This window comes from Anser cygnoides, chromosome 3, assembly GCF_040182565.1.
Source record: "Anser cygnoides isolate HZ-2024a breed goose chromosome 3, Taihu_goose_T2T_genome, whole genome shotgun sequence".
NCBI classification, from domain to species: domain Eukaryota; kingdom Metazoa; phylum Chordata; class Aves; order Anseriformes; family Anatidae; genus Anser; species Anser cygnoides.
In genome coordinates, this window is record NC_089875.1 from 79,934,666 (window position 1) to 79,943,693 (window position 9,028).

A 9,028-nucleotide genomic window follows, 5' to 3' on the forward strand; every position below is an offset into this window, starting at 1 on the left:
CTGCAGCGTGCAAATGAGAGCAGCACTTCTTACTGAACGCTGCTAGAAGTGGGTCTGCACACCGAGATACCCCACCCAACTCCCCTGTATACAATGCAATGAAGCCAAAAGTCCATCAAGAAAACGGCAACATCTTAGCAATACACTAACAATACTGGGCAGGAACACATCTACCTGAAAACACAACAGGCTTGTCTTCAGGACGGAAAGCTTTCCTGGGGAAAGCAATAGCTGTAGGCAATGATGCCTGTGCTTCACAGGGAGTGGAGTTGCTCATAAAACGAAACAGCTTACAAGAGGTAACAGAGCTTCAGTAGTCAACACTGATGCTGACTTCAGCCTTCAAGATCTTAATAAGAAATAGGCTACGTCTTTTCTCTGCAGATGCATCAGCTGCAGACTGGATTTCCCCCACCCTCACGTTTTAGTTCAGGGACAGAAGGGAGGATGGAGAGTGCTGTGTCCTGTGAGACCAGGGACACCACATGAATTAAAATCCTTGTGAAAGAGTAATGACAATTCACTACTTACTACAACTTTATCTACCCGGGTTCTTTAAAAGCTGGTGACCTACTTTAGGAATGCTTTAAGAAATAAAACGAGCAATAAGAAAAAGATGAGCAACAGCAGCAGATATGTTTTAAAGCAAGCTAAAATTTGAAAGGGTTTTCATTACTCCTTTTTTTTTTTTTTAAAAAAAAAAAAAAAAGACCTCCTTCCTTCAAAACCAAACATAAAACCCCCAAGTGGTAACACAGCATCTGCTGCAGCAGCATAGCCTTTTACTTTTCTCTCCCAAAAGTACTGGGCCAACCTGACCTAGTTTTCTGAGGAAAAAATAAACTGAGCTGCAGCACTTTTGTAATAAAAATACGAAACCTTATTGAAATGAAACAAATCTAAGGATTTCTGATCTCAGCTCTGTTAAAAGATTGTTATGAGTTAGGTAGCATTATAGCTTAGGAAGAGCAAAGGCTACTGGTAAGGAGTATCAGTACATATTTAATTGAGAGAGTTGAGATCCCTACCTCAATTTCATTCTTCCCGAGTTATTTATATTTTTAGGACCAGTGAACAGCCAGTTTTGTTGGGGCTCCATCAGTTTTGGCTGTCACCTTATTACTAAACTTTACACTGAAAACAGAAATGACCTGGTTCTGCAGACAGACTCTGGGCTGCTATGATTCAATCTGTGAAGCCACTGCTGGGCACAGTCTAAGAAATTCCAGCAGCAACAAATGTAGCATCTGCAGCCTCCCTTCATGTTACATGGGAGCTGTTGTGGGTGACCATTGAGAAGGAATGGGCAAGTACATTGAGTACAGCCTCACCAGAAAGTGAGGGCTTTTACTGATAACTAACACGCAGTGTCTCAATTGTAACGAGAAGTTAGCTTGTACTGCTAACCATGTGCTCTAGCAGTAACAATCCTCTATAACTGCAAACTCTTTGGAAAGCAGGGATGCAATAAACACACAGTCTGGTTAAAATGCATATGTTGCATCTGCTAGGTGGATAGGTGATAAAAGATCTAATCTGTTAGAGAAAACCTGAAAGATGCGGTACTCTTTGCATTCTGATGCTTTTGCAGCAATGAATTGTTTACAGAATGTAATTGAGACGGGGGTAAGAAATGTTGCCAGGAAAACACAATGTGAATGGTCTTAAGTAGACTTATTTGACTTCCTCTCTTTCCCCTAAGGGTTACGTGAACGTGTGGTTTGTCTTCTCTTAGAACAGGACCTTTAAAACACTTACATATGTATGCAATTTAACATAGCCGAACAATTTCCCTCAATTTATGGATGTTAAATTAGGTGATTTAATATACACTAGATTAGTTTTTTAACTCTGCATTGGTGATCTCGTATCTACTGGGCACAATTCACTTACAAACTCTGAACGTTTGCACCAAGGTTGCAAAAAAAAAAACAACTAGCACAACATGGTTGCATGTGCATTTCACTGAAGATCTGGAATTATGGCATAGTAACTTCTTGTTTTTATTCTCTGCCCTGTATTTGTTTTAAACATACTGTAAAGCTGGAAAACCAAATAGTTATCTATGCAGATGAATCAAGTGCAGGCTGCCGCTGTTAGGATTCTAGGAAAAAAAAGATAAAATATTTGGATCTATGACATTCACTGTAAACCAGCATATTTCATTCCAACACAGTAAAAGGGTAAATGACATTCACTGTAAACCAGCACATTTCATTCCAACACAGCAAAAGGGTAAATGACTCTCAGTGTAAAAACTCCTTTCTAGAAGACAGCTCACTGCAGGCCTTTCAAGGCAGTGAACCCCTTTAGGAAAGGAGTGGCTGATAGAAAGAGCTGGGAGCAGAGATCTGTGACTTCTTGTTCTTCCTTTAGCAGGGAGGAAAAATAAAGGAGTGTTTCTAGGACTGAGTATAGATTAATATAAAAGTATTTTTTATATGTGGTTTTGTGAATTAGACATTAACCAGAGTAAAAATATTAATTGAAGATTTCTTGAATCTTGAGCAGTTGAGTAGATAACATCTTGCCAAACAAGATAAGAGTATCATGGCATCAACTCTGTTTTAACTTCAGTTCTTATATGCTGTGAGCAGCACCACTGACCAGTTCTCAGAAATTCTCAGCTCTGGGTTTTGTTCATGCCCTGCCAGTGACTGCTGTATGATCTTTCTCATGTACCCGAAATCTGCGTGCCTCTTTCTTTACCTGTTCTGCCCACTTAAGAGATAAGGTCTTCAGAACAGTTATGTGACTGGGTATCCTAACATTTCCCTTAAGCCTTAAAATCTCTGTGCCAGACATTAGACATATTTCTTTTTATTTTAACATAGTCTATCTTCCTAAAAGTGGCAATGATTTAAAATTAGACCCAGAAATGAATAGATCTTGGTATTCTGTCTTTCTTTATTATGATGTGAGGTTACTGACCTTTCAGTTACTGCTCTGCTGGGAGTTTTGTAATGTCCTGGCATGTGAAAAGGTCTTTTTTTTTTTTTTTTTGGCACTATGACTTTCACAGTGGATTTCTTTCTGTGATTACAAATACGTGCTATCTTAAAGCTGGTTCCAGCGTGGGATTGCCCTACTTTGATTGAAGGAAAATTAAAACTAAAGATTATCTGAACACCTCAGACAGCCAACATTTGACTCAGATGAATTACAAGGAATAAAAACCATCAGTTAATTCTCAGACTGCTGGAGGAAACTTAGTAAGAATGAAGAAATTCCTTTCTAACATATAGGAACATTTTAAGAACAAGGATATTGTGGAATAATAAGTCCATTGAAACCATTTAAGTCTATTCAAGTGATAACGTAAAGCCTGATACCAAGCAATAGCAAAGCAACCATGAACCTGGAATGGAAACTACCTGTTTCAATAGGGGATGTTGCTCAGAGTCCCTAACTGACCAGCTGTGGGGGTTGAGGCTGCTTTGCTCTGAGAGGGGCAGAGTGACAAGAATTAGCAGGAACTGTTAACAAACAAATACAGGTCAAGCTTTTTTTACTAAATTACAATGAAATTGGTAAATGTTTTCAGTAAAAAGTGCAAGACAATGATTAAATACATCTAAAAGTTCCGTTCCTGCATTAAAAAGACAAAACACCCCCCCAACATTTTGAGCTTTTAATTTGAAATGTTTCTCAATGCTCTTCATTTCCAAATTAAACAGACTCTCAGCTCATCAGCATTAAACAGTTTTCCTCTAATCTTTTCCTTTTTTCGCATGCAAATAGCGCCCCAAATCCAGATACTCACAAAACTTTAATTATGCCACAATTTCACATTATAATACATAAATGAATTATGTTGTGGTTGAATTAGAAACTTGCAGAGCTCACTTGTGGAAGACTGGGCTACTGGTTATACATTTATAACCTAATAGAGTTCTGGGCTTCTGATAAATAGAATTATAAGCTAATACTCTGAGGTATTTTACAGTCTTCCTTTCAAAGATTTCAGAATGATTTTCTGATGATAATAAAGCAACCCCAAAACACAGTTGTGAGATCCTTGTCTACAGAAAAGGTTAATGCTTGTCCAGGTAGAGGAATTGGCTTGCTCAAGGTCAGAGCTCAGACCTGGAGGAGTGGGAAGACAAGCATCCAGTCATTACGGCTTTGCCACTTGGTGGGTCTGCTCATTAGGCTGTAGGCATGGCACTGGCCCAGGGTAGTTAAAAGCACTGTACAAAGGTTGCCAGGTGGTCAGCCTCCAGTGCTACAGGTAAAAGGCACTTCTAAAATTAGCTGAAGCAATAAAATATTCCAGTTGTGAAGATTACAATTGTCCTTAAGGACTCTGAGGTTATGGTTAATATTCTTACACAATTGGTTGAGAGAGTTCCTGGTTATTAAGGCTGTTTCCAGTCAATAAACATGGTTTTGGACTCATTTTTTTCCTCCCTGAAGTAATAAACCCAGTTCCACATATAGGGAACTGAGGCACAGAATATCTTGCTGAAAGTGGCTCTGGGCTGAGTTGTGGCCTCCCACGTGTGTTCTGGCCACAGTTATGTCACGCTCTGTCACCAGCATCCCTCCTTCTATCAATTCTGTTATCTGCATGCAAAGACAGGTATGGGAAATTGGGCATTGTTCTGAGTCTTAAGAGCATCTAAGTGTGAGGCCAGCAATGAACCAGAGCAGCCTGTTTAGATCCCTTAACCATAATATGTTGAGATGTGCAAGAATTTACCAGTCCTCATATATGGACCTAGAACAAATTCAAACTCGAAGGCAACCATGACTGAGAAGGAAAGTAACCTACTAGCATGAATGAAGTAAAACCAGAAAAACCCGCTTAGTCTGAGAAAGGGAAACAAGAAGGGATAGTTGACTTATGCTGTTCAATATCAGAGGAAAATAGGGATATTCACAAAAGCAACCCTAAGCCTACTGAGGCTAATTCACAAGACACTTTTTATAGGTAAAGGAGAGAGAAAAATTCCTCTCCAGGGTGATTCCTAGCAGAAGCTTAATTTAGCTGTTATTATAGAGGCAACCAAGGGAAATTAGTTAGCCTTTGTAATAGTTTTGTCCCTCATTGTATTTCTGTTACATAAAATTATGTCATGGAGTTTTATTAACTTATTTTTAGTATGTTAGTTCAGTGTTTTGGAGTAACGTCAGCGCATTTCTACAAAACTGCCCTTATTTCATCCCCCGTACATTTTACTGGAAAATATAAGCATATGACATTAGAAGTTCACAGCCTCCTAACTAGAACTGCGCAACCTGTTCCCAGAAGAGTGAATACCTCTGCAGGAGCAGAAATGGAGCATTTCATCATTCCAGTTTCTGAACTTTGGGCTCTGGAGGTTTTAATAGAAAAGTTGAGCTGGAAATCATTAATTTTATGAACATCCTAGAATTAGACATAAGACATCATCTTACCTTTAACTGGCGGGGAAACATGCAGAAAATCTTAGTTTTATTCCCTATATAATCTAAAAGCCTGAACTAAGTCTAGAGCTTGTGTAGTTGTCAGGAGGACCACTCATTTGAACAGGGTCAGGATTTCACCCTCTGAGTTTAGGGTTGAGATTAGTAAGTATGCTGGTTAAGATTTTCACATTTCTTTCTGTCTGTCCATGGTTAGGCAACACTGATTTAATTATTTTTTTTCTTAAAAACTCAAAATTTAAAAAAAAAGGTTTGCAGAAAGCTGGGATTATTGGTATATGGCCCATAGAATCTACATTTTACCAAGTCAGCCAAACGCACACACTTAGCAAAATATGATTGCCTGCAAATAACCCGGAGATACCACAGGTCACAATAGATCAGAATCTCTTTCAAGCAGCTTCTGCTTTCATGTTGCTGTAATTTTGCAAGACAATTAGTATGTCATCTTAGGTTTCTACCAGTTACACAACTTTGAATCAAAGTGACTTTTGTGGCACTGCAATCAAATTGCATGGCAAGACCATCAGCAATCTCTTATAACATTAACACATTAAATACATTCTGTTTTGTTCAAATACTCTAGAAATGTCAATTCATCACAGAAATAGAAGAAAAAATGGGTGAAAATGTTAAAGAAAAACAACAGAGGCATCTGAAACTGGTTTTCTAAATAAAAGTCCTCATGTCCAGGTCCAGGTATAAAAACAGAACTTCTGAAAACAGAGACAGTTAAAGAAAAATATTTTCAACATTGGTATTATTGAAATATTTTAATTCAGTTCTGATAGTTTCATCCAAATTTAATTTTGACCCCATTATTCAAAAAAAATTGCCGCTGTGAAATCAGGTATCAGTACAATTAATATATGTAGACTTTAAGGAATATTTCCACCCCATTACCCATATTTCTTTTTTAATTCTGCAGTATAGTACACATTTCCAGAAAAAATACAGCAAGCAGTGGCATAGCCTTTCAATTCCACTCTCTTCAAATTCCAAACCAAGATTATGTTCATAAAAATATGACAGACTGAAGATAAAATAAGTTATATAGAATTGCAAGATACTACTTGATTTCTGTAACAAGCCAAAATATTTCTGTAAGTACCAGCTTGGAAACTGATTTTACTTCAAAGAAAATGCAAGAACAATCAATATTAGGCGATGATATTGTTTGTGACTAGAAACAAGTGACTTTTCTGAAAAGGCATTATTTAGAAAGTTTTCTTGCAATAGCAAATAGCTATGAAAGCTTGCTAAGAGATGAGAATGATGATTCAAATGTCACAGGAAACAGCACACTTTTTTTTGGCTTGTTTTGTGGAGTAAACAAAATTAATCCTCATCTCATTACAAAGGGAACCACAGACAATCTTCCCCTATGTTAATGTGAGCCAATTCATAAAATGAAAACTATTGCATCTGAAAAAAGTGTGGCATCTCTTTCAGTACACAGATTTTTTTTTTTTTAATACGTATAGAATTCTGCATACAATTTAAAGAAGCAGTATCCATGTGAATTAGTAGTTCTGTGTCTGAAGAAAAATACTTCTGTTTCATTTCTCAAAAAGGTAAATTAGTTACCTTGTACAGTACCACATCTAAGCGTTGTCATATAAAGGAATAATGGAAAAGAACCTCAATACTCACATTTGGTTTTAAGCTGCTTCTCCTGGTAACTTGTGCAGCAAAATGAAGAAGAAATAATTACACGTCTGCACAGAAACAAGCATTCATCAAGTCCAAAAGAAACAGAACACTTTGCCAGAGCTATTTGAGGGTCCCATCAGAATTTGGCTGGATGGAAGAAGGCTGAGGGTCAGTTTGTTTCCCTGAGACCTCATGACATGCAAATAGCTAGCTGCCTCACCACTTAATCAAATCTTTTTTTTTTTTTTGACATACTCTGTTTACAAATGACAAATACATACCGTGTAGGAGGTTCTTAAAGGAACGTATTTCAGACAGTTGTCAAAAAGGAAAAAGGCACTTCTGTTAAAAAAATCAAGAATTAAACCCCCTAATCCGCCAACTGTTTAGCAGAAAATGAAGATACGGATCATCGTTCATCTCCGGCTATGCTGTGGTCCACGCAGAATGAATCCAACAGCCCTCACTTGGGCTTGTAATTCAGAAAAGAAACAGAAAAATCGTGATTACTAACGTATGACTGCTGCGTACAGGAAATGGGCGGGGGGGGGAGCAGGGAGAAAGACTTCTCCAATTAAAGGAAAGATTTTTTGGGGACCGAGTTGAATTCCTCTAACACTACTAAAGCAATTTCTGGGCTGGAACAACTCGCCTCTCCTCCAGCACGCAGGAAGTTGTGCATACGGCATTACCATTCGTGGTAGGAATGGCCTCGTCGAGGCTATCCCTCAATATGTCTCAGTTCTGGCCTACTTCAACTTGCAGCCATCTCTTTTTGTTTGGACACAGGAGGGGCCAGCTAAGTTTTGCAGACAGTCTACTGCATGCACGAATCACACAGAAGAGCTTGTAAGCAAAGTACTGCATCAGGCTCTGTGCAGCACTTTAATCAATTTTAGCTGCAAGTAAGCATATTGTGTCGTTTTAAAAGAGCAGGCTGAAGCTAAGCAGAGTGAAAAAAAAGGATGGCTGCTTGTGGTATGAACTACTATTGACCTCCAGGCAGATTTTCCACCGCCAAGAGCCAATGCATCTGAATCATTTAGTCTATAATGTCAAGTGGGTGGGACCTGCTTCTTATCACAGGCAGAAGAAAGAAGGAAGCATTTAAACGTTAAAGATGTATTATGTTCTTTGATAAACTGGCAAATCTGGACAATGCGTTCTGGAGGTTATCTGTGCCTGGGTAGTATCTTGCAATTACGACTGATCATTTGATTGTTATTGTCGAAAATTCATCATTTCTATTTGTGGCTGACTGGTTTGTTAAAACTCTGCACACATTTATTTGTCTTCCAGTCAAATTGGATTGAACTTTTACCTCCTACTGTACAAACTATAAGCTTTATTTATATTGAGCACTTCAATGCTTATTTTTCAAGCTTGCAATTTTTGTAGATTGAGAAGGAAGACAGCAAGTTAGGCCTGAATGCATGTCCAAAAGGAGAATCACGAAGTTTCCTCTTGCATTTACTACCAAAAAGAAAAAAAAATCTGAAAGTACAATTTTTGATCAAGTACATTTTGAAACCCACAAGTATGAGCAAGACAAAAATATTATCCAAACTGATCTGTCAAAAGACCTAATGACACTTATAAATAGTTCCAACACAGAAGGTTCTTTCCAGAAAGCACGAAAAGCACAGGAACCTCCTCTAGCCATATTATCTTCCTTAAAACTTCAAAGACCATCCTTTTCAAATTTTTCTAGTCGGAGAGATAATTGCTGTATTAATAGAAGTCTTGCCAAGAGAAGCTCTTAGAAGAAAGTATTTTTGCCAACAGGTGCAAATTGAATACAACAGAACAAAAATTCTGCTTTTTCGTATCTCAGTAAGATGATGTCTCATACAGATCTCACATCTTTTCCTGAAATTCCTGAAACAGAAAGCAGCTTATTTTGTGACCCCAGATGCAATCTGTCTTGACCTAGCTTCCTCTTCACATTGAGGATTTAGGAGTTCAT

At 38.0% G+C, this 9,028-nt stretch overlaps 1 protein-coding gene across 5 annotated transcripts in view; it reads right to left on the reverse strand.

The window, feature by feature from the left end:
* Nucleotides 1-7,740, reverse strand: part of FHL5 (four and a half LIM domains 5) — a 29,114-nt gene extending 21,374 nt beyond the window's left edge. Inside the window, exons 1-2 of one of the 5 annotated variants that reach the window (XM_013180170.3) lie at nucleotides 7,344-7,740; nucleotides 7,063-7,209 (exon numbers count right to left, since the gene is read on the reverse strand). The gene's annotated coding sequence lies outside the window, so the exon portion shown is untranslated. The remainder of the gene's footprint in view (nucleotides 1-7,062; nucleotides 7,210-7,343) is intronic. The other 4 variants (XM_013180169.3, XM_013180168.3, XM_013180173.3 and 1 more) reach the window with 4 other exon arrangements.
* Between the last annotated feature and the right edge of the window lie 1,288 nt (nucleotides 7,741-9,028).